Genomic DNA, 14,125 nt, shown 5'->3' with positions numbered 1-14,125 from the left:
AGAGAAAATATGGTCCTACGAATGTAGTAGCCATTCATCTTGCTCCATCTTTGACATTTTTGTGTAACTGTATTGGTAACGGAGTTATAACCTGAAGCAATTGCGTAGTTATTTTATTGCGTTAAATATCGTGACTTGCAAGTAAAAGAAAATCTTCAATAATGCAATTAAAAATGTTAATATTTCTTTAGTGCTATGTAAGTAGAAGACGATCCTACATATTATTATTTTACTAAGCAAATATGATACAAGATGCTTTTCGTTATTGTTATGGCGACTTATATAATGCCATTAGTTGAAGTAACTTTAACTGTAAAATTTTCTTTATTATTAGTGTACTCTGCCGACCTCGCTCCATCGGATTTTCATCTTTCCCGGTCGATACAGTACACGTTTTAAGGAACACATTGTCCAAGTGTCGAAAAAGTGGAAAAATTTGTTGACGGGTGAATTATTTTCAAGGATAAATCATTTTATCATCGCGGCATCCACTTTTTACCAGAACCATGGTCGTGGAAAATTAAGAAAATTATTTTGATTCAGGTAAGATTCAGTAAGCATGAGTTTTTCGAAATTAACGCACTTTTACACCGAAGAGTCTCTCGAAACTAATTCATACTCGTAATAACTGTCAGTAACGCGTTGTAGATGACGGTTAAAAGGATAATGGTTTCCTTTGCAGGATCCTTTAGAATTCTCCCGGTTATTAAATCAAGGTCAGGAGGTTCTTTGGGGTTTAGGGATTTGCATATTATTCATTTTACTTCAGCAACGGTAAAGAGCCTGATACGAGTCGAAAATTGAAGCAGCGTCTGCGGCTCTTCTTTCAATTGTTCGACTATGGATGTGTCCACACCGTTTATCGGACGGAAGACCCTTTCGAGATACTTGCTAAATGTTGCTGCTTTTTCTTTGTCCCCCTGGTCCATTCTGCATTTTCCGCTCTAATCGGTAGAACTGATCTTGTTGATTGCCCTACTTTTCTAATGACTCGCTAAAGTGAGTAATCTGTGTCTTTAAACGGTGTCAAGTTTTCCAGACGTTCTTTCACGAAACGTTCCCTTCTTTCCTTAAAGGCTCTTTCTGGTGCGAGTTTGCATATACCTGTCTGCACTAGAGTATTAAATTGTTCTACCGTGTCATCTATATCTTTCTCTGTTTGTAGCCAAATATTCAGTTGAATTGATACGTCGGCGATCTCGCGGAACTTATTTTACAGTCTGTTTTAGCGTTACAAAGTGTAGGTGGTCTTTTATCGGTGCCCAGAATGTGTTAATCGTTGTAGGTGGTGTAGGATGGTTGGAAATCATGCGTGAAATCGGAATGTTACTAAAGTGAGAATCTGCAAACAAACTCGACGCGTAGTAAATAACTGCTACTCGATCCTATTCGAAAATCGGTCGGATCTGGCAGTGAATCAGAGTTTTCCTAGATGTACCTGACGTAGAATCGAATACTTTCTGGGTTTGTAGATGGAAGATCAAGCTATTTGAAAGAAGGTTACAAGGCATTCTATGCGTGCCATAAAGCAGAGTTGTTGGGGGAAAATTTAGAAAACGGAAGCGAAACGGAAGAGAGAAGAATGGCGATGATATGCTACGTAACTTACTTATGATTAGTCAAGGGTATCAATTATAGTTATCAAACCATATTCTCAACGGAACGTCAATTTGAAAAGCTTTGTTTCTAATCAGATGTCAAAGTGTAGAAAACGCTGACTTCAAGTACCTATGTCATTGTATTACTCGGCCAATGTGTCACTTTATCGATGTAAAATACGTACGTGTATAGTCCAAGTCGCGTTAATTGCTTCTATATACAGCGTGTCCTATTTTAATCTACTACTGCAAATATTACGTAAAATAAACTAGGCAGGGGAAAATATTTTTGTTGGGTGCAGTTGTTCAAGTTTAAGGTATTTGCAACCCTACAATATCTCTGAAAAGTAAAACACGTTGAGATTCATATTCTTCACGCATGTTTGACAGGCTTTCTCTAAAAAGAAATTTCTTGGCCGTCTGTACTTTTTATACGCGCACACTAACAAACAATTAAAAAGTATGGTATCAAAATTCGTCTTGTCCATTTTTGACAAATCTTCAGACACATATCGCAATTTGCTTCCCTGGCACTCCTGATTTTGCTGTATCAAAGACCAGTCTGGAAACTAATAGAAACGTTTAACCATATTTTAAAATTTTAAAAACCCTTTCTTTAAAGTAAAACTAGCTAAATATTAAGGAGAATACACTCATTTTATATTAATGTCTAACTTTAACTTATATTAGTGTTGAAAAAAACATGTGTTTTTATTTACTTTTTGAATTATTTATATGTTATTTATTATTTGACTTTTTGTTTGTTTCAACTTAGATAAATTGATCAAGATTTAGTAATTAATTCTTCTTTGTCAGTTATTTTCAGAATTCAGAATATTCATTTTTTCGGAATCGTTTTACTATTAAAACTGCGTCGCGTCCAAGAGTCAAAAGTTTCCCCGTACAGCAACGTACCATTAATATTTAAAAAACTGTAAAAATAATATTTTCCAAACTTTAGAATAATATCTTCAAATATCGTTAGTATTCTGGTTTGCTAACAATATATACAAATTTTTACTTTTAATATTCAAAAACTAAAATCCACAAATATCTCTAACTAATTTAGATTGGACATGACCAGTTTTTAAACTACACCACTCGATTCAGAAATAGATAGAATTAGACGTTATAATATTCAACACTTCGGACATTACTGTTATTTAAAAACGATAAAATGAGACGTAAACTTCTCTTTAAAAAAAGATCCTTCTAGCCATTTTACAGAACATTAGTTTTTTAACAAGTTTGTAAGAACGATTTTGCTGTAATTAATCAAAAGGCCATTTTTGCAGCGACTTACTACATGGATTGCGTGTTAGAACTTTCGGCTATGAAGGTGAATATCTTCATTTTATCGTGTATAGTGTAGATATCAGGTCATCCCATAAGTTCGTGCCGACTTTTGTGTATACATTTCATATTTTAAAGAAAAACAAGAGAACTTTTATCGAAATAATAATGGAATAATGGCCCTACCAGAAAAATGGGAAGAAGTTGTAGAACGAGAGGGGGATTACATTTTTTCGTGAAACTGAAAGGTATGTGAACAATCTTAACATATATAACCGCTCGAAAAACGGCACGTTTTAACCAATATACAAATACCTTAACAGAAAGTCATGAAAGTAATTACATTATTCGATTAACGCACCACGCCATGTGTATAAAATATTTGTAGCTGCATTTTTATAAATTACCGAAATGGCTAATTTGCATCAAAGATTGATATCGATAAATGAAACTAATTCAAGCACTTGAAACATTGTACAAGAAGAAGATTTTCCCGAGCAATATAAATATAATATGTCTAGGTTTCCTTTATATACAGCGCTCAGTTTAAAAATAACATAAAAAAGAACAACGGAAATAATCAAGCCATTGGTACGGTTTTTTCAGTTATCAATGGTATTTCGTATTTCCTATTTTGAGTTTTGTATTCTTATCACAAGTTTCACAGAATCTGAGAAAATCGAACGGAATAAAATCCAAGGCAAATGTAAAGTTCAGCAATTCCATATAACGGATAGAATCGTGGAATAGGAACAAAATCGATCTTCGTATGGAACGATAGCATACATCCGGCGACAAATTGTACATATTGAAACGAATTTCGAAGCTTTCCAACCGATACTCCTATTCAATACGAGAGTAAAATTCAGGAAATTTCAAATCTATTAAATATATAAACTTTGCGTTAAATAAAAAATAGCATTATATTTATCGGAGTGAAATTACTCGATAAAATAAAACAAAAAAGGAAGAACGTGCCAAGCAAATTGTTCCTTTTTCGTTTATTCCAAACATTCAAAGATAACGCGCCTCTATATCAAATATCGAATTGATTAATCGAGGAACTGTTTAAAAAGCACCCACGTTCAAATATAAAATTTCGTATTATAAAGTACTTTACGATAATATCGCACAGTACATTGCAAATGCATACAAACGCACAAAGTAACGTAAAGTATATTGTTTCAAGACACAATGACAGTAAAAAAGAAGTATTGAATTTCTTACATAGAACGCTAAGAAAGAAATTAGTATATAATATCTAATGAACATTTGCGCTTTTTAATTTTAAAGCTTATTTGCATGCAATACAATGCTGTCCGATAACGAGTTATTTAAAAATTTGTAATACAATAGAACCTGTGTTACGCGAATGTACTGTATAAACAGTATATTTCCTATTACAATACTCTATGTAAATGTACAGTATCCAGTTACTTGCTTCTGTAGGATTTATGACATAATTACGAGCAAAAACGTATTTGGAATTAATAAAAAAATTAAATTCAGGAGGCCGCAGTAATATGACAAATCTGATTGAACATGAAAAACGAAACACTAAAGACAACATGGAGTAAACTTTTGCCGCATGAAGCAACAGAAGAAAACGAGAAACTAGGCTCAAGCGGAAACGACGTAGATCGAGTCATTGCGATATTTTACAAAGAATACCAGGCTGCAACGATTGCGATAAGATAAAATGAGATAATCGAGCACATTCTTCCGGCAAAGTTACTTTACAAAATCTCCGAAACAACGGCCAAGAAGTGAGTAGTCAATGTGCAACCAGTGATAACAGTGGCGAAGACGTGCCATCTCGTTCCGAGTCGTTTGCAACTTTGGAAAGGGAAGAAAAGATGGCTTAGGTAGTTTGAGACCTAAAAGAAACGCAATTTGGAGCTGTCAAAACAATTTAGGATCATAGGTTTGACTTTCCTAATTTTGTTAAAAAGAAGAAGCAAACATCGAACGATATTGTCTTTTTGATTTTTTATCCTACGAATAAAATTATTTAGAAATGAATTGTATTAATTTTATTTCATTTTGTTTGAAATATTACATCAAATATTAACCGCTTGTCGTTCCGTTATGTGAAAATCTTCTTGTGTGAACGCTTTTGTCGCATTGGTTCATATGGTTCTATTACAGTTCCTTTCGACGTGTGTACGACTCCTGACTGCCAATAAAAAATATTGAATACGTTGCAAGTATCGACGATATACCGAACGAATAAAATACTATTTCGGGTAGTCAAACGGTACACATAATCGTCGGTTCATCTAGTTTTTTTATGCATTAACACATCCATTGCGATCGATATATATATCCCGCAACGAATCTTCTTCTGGGCGGCCCTTTTTTCGTGAAATTCCGCTATTTGCAGAGCTGATACTTCCCTCGTTTTGCCACATTTCTCAATGAAATAAACACTAATTGAGTATTTGCAGAGCAAGATAACATAATATAGAGAAAAATTCTACGGTGTTGATATAAACAAACTTTATTATATTGTAATATACTTTATAAATCTTTCAAATATGCAAGTGCAATGCGGAATAAACATTGAAATGAGTACGGGGATAGTGCCGTACCGTCGTAAATTCGTAGAGAAATACAATATGGCCATCGAATTAAAATTGCCACGGGACATTGTTGCCCTGTACCGCCAAGTCTGAATGTCGTTTGAAAAAACAATAGCAGCGAACGCGTTAATAATTACGTATAACTTAACTTTAAATTTTCAGTTTATAACACTGCAATATCTCGGGAAATAGTTGGCAAAATCAGCCAGCGACAGTGTAAAACATTTCATTAAATGAAAAAGACAATTACATTCGTACGAGCTTCAATTGGAAATATATCGTCGAGTATAATTGAATGCTGTGTTTTTGCGAAGCGAGATAAATGGTAAAATTTTGTATCGCAAACAAGTTAAAAAATATTATTTTCGCATGATCTTGAACGTTAAACATATTTATTTTCGAGTGCTCGAAAGAAATTTATTTTTTCTTTGTACCACTATTTTTTTTTTTTTTTTTCTTTTTTTTTTGGTCGAAATACGTATGTATCGGACGGAATTATATTTATTTTGTGCCAGCAATTACGAAAGAGACAATGATAGTGAAAAATGGGTCCTTTGTTCTTATTGGAATAACGAAGAACAAAGATAAATAAGACATAAGACAAATTAAGGAAATAAAGTTTTTTGAAACTTCTTTACGAATTTAAACGTTTGCATAATCAACTATTAACGTACGAATATCTATTAATTCTGTCGTATTTTACCGTTACGTTCATTGGAGAAAGAATCGTTTGCTTTTCTGGAAAACCACTAAATTAAGCGCAGTTACCCTATTTACCCAAAAATGTTTTGTTATTTCTTGGAAATTTGGAAAAGATCAATTAAGCAATTAATCGAACAAAAGAGAACTACGCTCAAGAGGATGTACTGTATCTTTCACCAGAGATATAGCTAGGTAGTAGGCATTTTGTTTCAGAACAAAAGTAAGAAATGTTTGCAAATGTATGCAAATAGTAGAAGCAGCAGGTGTCAGAAGAAATCAGAAACAAGACCGTTATTAAAGATGCGCACAGAGGATATAAAAAAGCTCGTTTACAGTTTTCACAACAACGCACTCGTTAAGGGAAAAAATGGCGACAGTTATTTTTGTACGTGCAAAGAGATTTAATCCAGACGGGCTTGGTGACTTTTCACATTATTTCCACAATTTTAGGGAAGGAATACAGACAAATGGGCGGAGAAAGCATTATGGTTTCTGCCAGAGTTGAATACCGCGGAAAATGCGGAAGAGATTTATGAACAAATGACTGACTAATAACAAGTAATATTCGTTTAATTGACGTACTAGAAAAAACGTTATGTTTCGATAAAATAACGCAAATAATCGAAGAGAAGATGCTTTAAAGTGGTGGCTGAGATCTAATTTCAACATACCGTATCGTACTATACGGAATTTCCAATATCCGAATTAACGGAGAAACATAACTGCTCGGATGCGAGAATTTTCGCGTTTCTTTTTATAATTATTATTCCACGTTTCAAAATCAATAATGCAAGAATGATTACAAAAAATGCGACTCTACAACGTTTTTACTGCTAAATCTGTTAAACTGTTTGTGCCCGAAACCATCCAAAATACAAGTCCTCTTTCTAATGCCATCAACGTTTCGAAATAAGAAGGCGTTTCATCGCTGTAATCATCTTTTTTTCTGCATGAAAACTTGAAATGTTAAAAATAATATTTATCCAAATTTCGATATTTCTATATATATGGAAGAGCATAAATATAGAGATAAAGTTTCTATTTCTGGCGTCATTAATTATAGGGCATCTAACGTTGTAGATTTTTGCAATTTTTACAACACTTTCACGTCTTTTTAACGTTTTTCGAGTATCTTTTCTCTCCTGACAACGCCTCATACAACACATTTTCTCTTTGACGTCATTAGACACAGGATATTAACTTCGTACTAAAGTAATAGGTAAGCAATATGAAATTATAAAAAGGGCATGTAATGCTAAAGAGCATGAGCGAAAGGTATTGTTCCGTTAATACAACAGAACTTTCGAATAATGAAACGTTCGGGCAATACAATTTTCGGATAATAGATCACTGGATACTGCGGGTTCCTAAAAGAAAGGGAAGCAATTTGAGAGTGCTATAGATATGAAAATTTATGTTAAACACAGATGTGTTTAAATTTGATACAAGCGTGCTATAATATTACGTAAAACGTTTCCAAAAAGTGCATAAACGTTTTATCTAAACAAGATACAGACGCTTACACAAGACCAGACGACGATATTTTTCATGGGATGATCTAATGCTTTAAAGCTTTATTGAAACGGAGCTATACAGTGCAGAGCGATATAATAACTGATCGCCTTTAATGTATCCGTTATTTTTAAAGGAGAGAAACTGTCCTTGCAAAAGTTGTATGGTATGGAGAGGACCGTGACGTGGCGATAATCATCTTTCTACGGATGAAGCATTCTCGGAGATTTTAAGATCACTTTTATTTTTCCAAGTGGCTTACTGTATTATATACTGATTTCGACGGCCTCTCATATAAAGCCGCTCGATAACAAATAAGGACACAAAAAGCGAGCTTGACGTCTGACGTTACAAGAGATATTCAAAGTGGTGTCTGTTCGCGTCTATGTAACATTGGAATTATTGGATAACTGGTCTGTGTGTTTCCGGATTCAATGTACGAGTGATATGATATCAACACGATGCGGTGGTCCGAACGATGCAAAACGTTCATTCCTATACTCTTCCGTCTATTGTCGGACAACCTTGAATTACAGGTCGTTGAAATCGTCCGAATATCGCTCGTTTTACCAAGACTAAAAATAACGCTATAAACTGTTTAAAAAAATAGAGGAGATTTTGAAATTAAAACCCTTTGCTTACAAACAAAAATTATTACTACGACGCCTACTCTTCTCTATACCATACAACTTTCATTTTAAGAAAATTCACACTTTTACAGTGGTCCCAAATCGCTAAACGTGGTCAAGACATGAAAAATGGATTTTTCATTAGAGGCATCTTAATTGTTACGTACTTTGATTGACGTTGACGACTCGTTTGGGTACTCCGATAATGTGCCAATGGAAAAACCACAGAAAGTTTTATTATTCGTATCTGCGAAATGGTCACAGATAAAAGATCGCCGCCTTCATTTGTCACACGGTTTTTGTTGTTATTTTTATATTCAGAGGTAGGATCACAATAGTTATTACAATATTGCACGGATGAATCTATCACACCGTTCTGAGTCGATAAAAAATATCGATCGAGTCTATCGATTGCATCTAGAATAATCTTCTAGTTACTGCTTTTTATAACTAGCGCATCCGCGTGTGGAGGGCGAGCACGAACTCACATTGTCATTTTCAACAGTTTTCATGTACGCAAGTACGATGTGGAAAAACAAAATGCAAAGTATATAACTTCAACGAAAGTTAATTAATATCAATTCTGCAAGGTGAGTGCGGTTTCAAGAAATAAGTGGAATATTTAGTTGGTTAGTTTGTACGATTGTCAAATTCATTATGATAAATACAAATTTTGTTCAGATTAGTAGTTGACGCTACTATCTTTCAGTATTTGCAAAAATTAACTGTCACTGTGTGCCACCCTGGTCGTGCGACCATTTTTTACGATGGCAGGATAATCACGCTATTAGTTTCAAGCGTATTTTCTTGAAGACTGCGAAAAATGCAAGAAAATTTGTCAAATAAATATCGTATGGTTTTGGATAGCACTACTATTAATTTCCATATTTAACACTAATATATTTATTTATCTATTAATATTTTTTATGCCGATACATATGACAAAATTTATTTCCTACAAGCAGGTATTGAAAGACATTTATTTATTTTTAAAATATATTTTTTTTAATTATTCGAACATATAACTATTTTTATTTCAAATAAGCTCAATTTTCCAGAATCGATCGTCTGATTTAGGCTAAATATTTACGTTATTACATATACAGGGTGGTTGGTAACTGTTGGTACAAGCGGAAAGGGGGTGATTCTACGCGAAAAAAGAAGTCGAAAATATAGAATAAAAATTTTTCGTTTGAGGCTTTGTTTTCGAGAACGAAGCTGAAGAACAAACTCTGCTTGACTTTTATTTATGGAGCCATATTAAGTCAATTGTCTATTCTGAAGAAATCGCAAGTTGCGAGCAATTGAAAGAAAAGATTATTGTAGCCTTTCATACTTTAAAACGATCGAATACGTTAGAAAGTGTTCATAGAAATTTAATTAGAAGAACAGAAGTATGTGTTCGGCAGAATGGGCAGCATTTTCAGCAATTTTTGTAATAATAAACTTTATGATTACTTCATATTATTTCATTATGTATTGCTAATTTTCCGTTACGGCAAAAACAAACTTAAACTGCGATAATATCCATCGAGACAACCATTTACAGTGAGATCCGTTATAACGAGACGTGATAAAGTGCACGCGTACCGAGCGAAAATTCAAAGTCGATTTTCTCGAAAACAAAGCCTCGAACGAAAAATTTTTATTCTATATTTTCGACTTCTTTTTTCGCGTAGAATCACTCCCTTTCCGCTTGTACCACCAGTTACCAACCACCCTGTATATATGCAAGGAGATATTTACTGCTGATAGAAAATCAGATTCTGATATTTTTTTTAACATCTTTTGTTCCACTGCAATTTGTATTTGCGGTATCAGCGATAGTTGTATAGAAAACTTTGTAGACTAATAAAAGTTCAATTTCTGCATGAAAATACATAAGCAACGATGAATGAAGTAGCGTATATCGAGAAACAAGTACAGGAATTTGACACAGTTATAGATGGGAAGGAGATTTTTATCTATAATAAGGTTCCCAGTAAGCGTCTACGTATTCGGGCCAATCTTCACAACTACTCGACGAATTTTGACGTGCTTTTCACCATTTTAAAGAGTACTTTTCGAACAAGCTTCAGTTATGTAACTACCGTGTGACCGTAAAGGGTTGAGTAGAAATCGAAAATATAAAGAAGAAGCTTCTCTGCGATCGTGTTTTTTTATAATCGCTGCGACGATACAGCGAGAAAATATGGCCCTCCTCCAAGCAGAGCCAACAGAAATTCAGGAAATCGTCAGCCACGTTATTTTTAAAAAAAAGATTATATAAGTATATATCAGCTAGTATCGTATAAACCTGAGTCAGTGTTGGCAATTTAGATGTTTGACATTTAAACCTACGTGATTTTAGTTGCCTTAGGATGCAAGAAGATGCTATTCGGACGTTAAATATAAATTGACACGTTTCGATATAATTTTGAATGTTTTTAAACGACTTTACAAAGTTTCGAGTAGAACGCATTTTTGCAAGCCTCCAAGCAACGTTTGATTTTTTACCTGCCACGGAACGAAAGGCAGGATTATCGTACCATCATACGTGTATGTGTGATTTTGTGAACAGGAAAATCAATTCAATTTGTTTCAGCGATCGCCGATTGTCGATCGCTCGTGGCGATAAATGCTATTTAGCTGTTAACCGATGAAAGAACTTTGATTCTAGATCAATTCAATTACTTGATCAAAAACTTTCATCAATTACTCTTGCAACAAATACCAGATCAAAGGAACTTTGAAAATCAAGTTTCAAGAGTTTTCTACTTTCTGAAAGACCTGTCGTTGTTTCGCTAAATTTAACAGCTACGTCTCTTTCTTCTCACATTGTCGCCGCTAATTACCACGTAATATCGTTAACAAATGTGAACTGGCCTGAAAATTATTCTACAATTCTCGTATAAGGTACTAGTTAATACTCGAAACTACGCACAAATTCTTACATTAATCGTGATGTAATCAAAGAGCACAACGTTTTTAAATCGTAATTCCGCATAATTCCTATTTGCGTATGAAGTGCATATAAAATATGATGACGAGAAAGAGGATGCAGGAAGATAAAATATAAAACGGAATATTTTGTTGGATTTTACAAATAAATTCTCATCATTTTATATGAAAATTTTGTAAAGTATAAAATTGGAAATACATATAGGCGTATGTGTTTGGTTAGTAATTAAAATAAATGGTTTTAATCCCGTTTTTTGCAAAATAAAATACCATCTAGATGCAATTTATAACTCGTTAAATTATAACTTTGTTTAATTTTACATGTTACCTTATTTGAATGCATATATATTACTGTTATATGTTGAATGATCCTGACGAGAATGTGATTGATATCAATATCTTATTCAAGCAGTTATGTCAGTTTTACAACTTAAAGGAACGAATGTAAATAAGATTAATTGTGACAACAAACAGCAGAAATAATATATATGTGTATAACATAGTATACACATCGACAAAGGAAAGTGCAATAACAATGTATAAAACATGAGATACGTGTTTAAGTAAATTTTTATGAAATATCTTTTCCTAAAAAATATTGAAGAGAAGAAAAGTCGATTTTAGTCAATCAAATTACAAAAACTTTAAATGGGAAATAACAAAGGCAATAACGTGGATTAATTAAATTGTGTATTTTTAGACGGAAGTAATAAAAGAATTAAAAATTTGTTTTAATTTGTAAAATATTAAGTAACAAATAAAAGGACTTGATCTTCTGCATATATACATATATATCGATAAATACCTCAATTACGTATACATTGAATATATTTTTATTACGGCTATATACATATTGACATGATTAAATTCAAACAGAGTACTTACCAATTATCACAGCTTGAGTAGTCACTGGAATCTGTAAGAAACATAAGTATACTTTTATTTATGCAATTTGGCTCGTGTGTTTGTTTTATCTAAATAGGTAGTTTATCTTATCTAAATAGCGCATTTGAATAACTCCAAAATAATGCGTTATTTGAAAAATTGTTATACCTGTTTTGAAGAATGGGAGCATATTTTACGATGCACTGGTATACACATACATATGTGTACAATATCTTCTTTGCGAAAGCGTTTTGGAGATAGAAAGATCGACTTTGTTTTTTTAAATGGTTTGCCATCATAAAAATCGATAAAATTGGTAAAATTTTGAATGAGAATATAATAATTATATTATATATAGCAAGTTGGAAATTGACAGATGAAAAAGTAAAAGGCGATCTTTACTTTGTTCTTCGCTATTTAAACAAATTGCAATTTTTTCAAAGATCTTTTGCGTGTCATCTGGTAAATTAATTCTTTTAACGTCTCAAAAGCAATCAAATTGTTTGGTCCAATTTTAAAAAAGTTTATTCAGCTTTAAAAGGCGTGCGAACATTCGTGTGACCGACTGCATTTCAAATCAATACGACTTCAAGGCACAAGAAATAGTCAAAACGTTCGTAATTGTCAGAGCTTTCAACGGCAACGGTTCTTTTCCGTGTCTAATAAAACTGAAACGAGAAACAAGAAAACAAATTGATCATCGACCAAACTCAAATAATTCTGCTTAACACATCGGGATAACGCAAACTTTAGTGCGAAAAAGAGTCGATTTAGCTCTGTAGATTTATCACTGTATAGTAGAAATCTGGTGGATTTAGTCGAATGGTCTGTACGTTCTGAACTAGATGACAGTGACAATTTCCCAATACCGTTAAATATCCAAAAACCACGCTTCAATCTTTCAATATTGAGCCAGAGATGAAAATTTCAAAAGAAAAACTGCAGTAAATACCATAAAATCACAAACTAAATTAGCCAAACTAAATTAACTATTAGATCGTCTGAAAAGCGTCTTCCTTTTACAACAATATAGCTTTACACAAACATGCAACCTAATCTGTCAAACGTTGTAATCTTTATTTTAACAGAACAAAATAAATCATACGTAATTCAATCAAATAACATAAAGTAGAAAATGTCGTGGATTATATTATATTATTTTCTTTTAGAAACTTTTAGGGCAGCTCAATATTCACTCAATGATAACGCAAAATAGATATATACAAATCTGAACAACTTTTAGTGAACAATTAGAAGAGTAACAAATATAGATATCTTTAAAAGAAGAAAATCGATAGCAAAGAAACAGAATAGAATAGAGGAAGAAAACTATAATTAAGAATACTAAACGGTGTTTAGTATACATTGAACTTGTACAGTAACACAACACTTACAGTATGTACCGTTTAACAGAAAACTGCACTAAAAGCACAAAATAAACAAAGTTTCAAGATTATCGCAACGTTTAGTAGAGAAGAGTATTGTATATCCCCCTCGATTTTCATACGAATTTTGCCTGAAATATTTTTTCGTATCATCGGTATTCTTTCAGATATTTGAGCATTTCCAGTTAAACGGAACATGCTGTTATTAACTAAGAATATTATCCCAAACGAAGCAAGAGGATGTATTCTATCCTAGAATATGCATATAGCATTGTTCCAAGCAAAAAGCCCCAAATGACATGTAACGTGTATAAGGAAAAGTTGTTCAGCATGTTGACTGGACCTTCAAGGTGATTGCAATCGGTCAAGTGTGCCCTTTTCCGTATGACTATTAATCCTTTTCAGAATCAAGCATATTCCAGTTCAAGTATACGGACACCTGTTGCAATGTCATGAAGTGTCAATCAGAGTCCCGCAGGGATCAACTTTAAATGTCGTTCTTTTCCTACTAGGTATTATTGAATTAACAACCATCATTTAGTAAAATGGATTGTATCTGTAGACAACAGCCAAACATAGCAGCAATTGATTCAAAACAC

At 33.1% G+C, this 14,125-nt stretch overlaps 1 protein-coding gene across 2 annotated transcripts in view; it reads right to left on the bottom strand.

Moving 5' to 3' along the window:
• Positions 1-14,125, bottom strand: part of LOC100650996 (lachesin) — a 527,432-nt gene that overhangs the window by 458,026 nt on the left and 55,281 nt on the right. For both annotated transcript variants that reach the window (XM_020862593.2, XM_048413840.1), the window contains exon 2: positions 12,142-12,172. The gene's annotated coding sequence lies outside the window, so the exon portion shown is untranslated. The remainder of the gene's footprint in view (positions 1-12,141; positions 12,173-14,125) is intronic.

The sequence above is a fragment of the Bombus terrestris genome, chromosome 17 (genome assembly GCF_910591885.1).
Source record: "Bombus terrestris chromosome 17, iyBomTerr1.2, whole genome shotgun sequence".
Classification (NCBI taxonomy): domain Eukaryota; kingdom Metazoa; phylum Arthropoda; class Insecta; order Hymenoptera; family Apidae; genus Bombus; species Bombus terrestris.
Note: the sequence above shows the minus strand (reverse complement) of the source record. Positions and strands in the feature narration are given on the sequence as shown.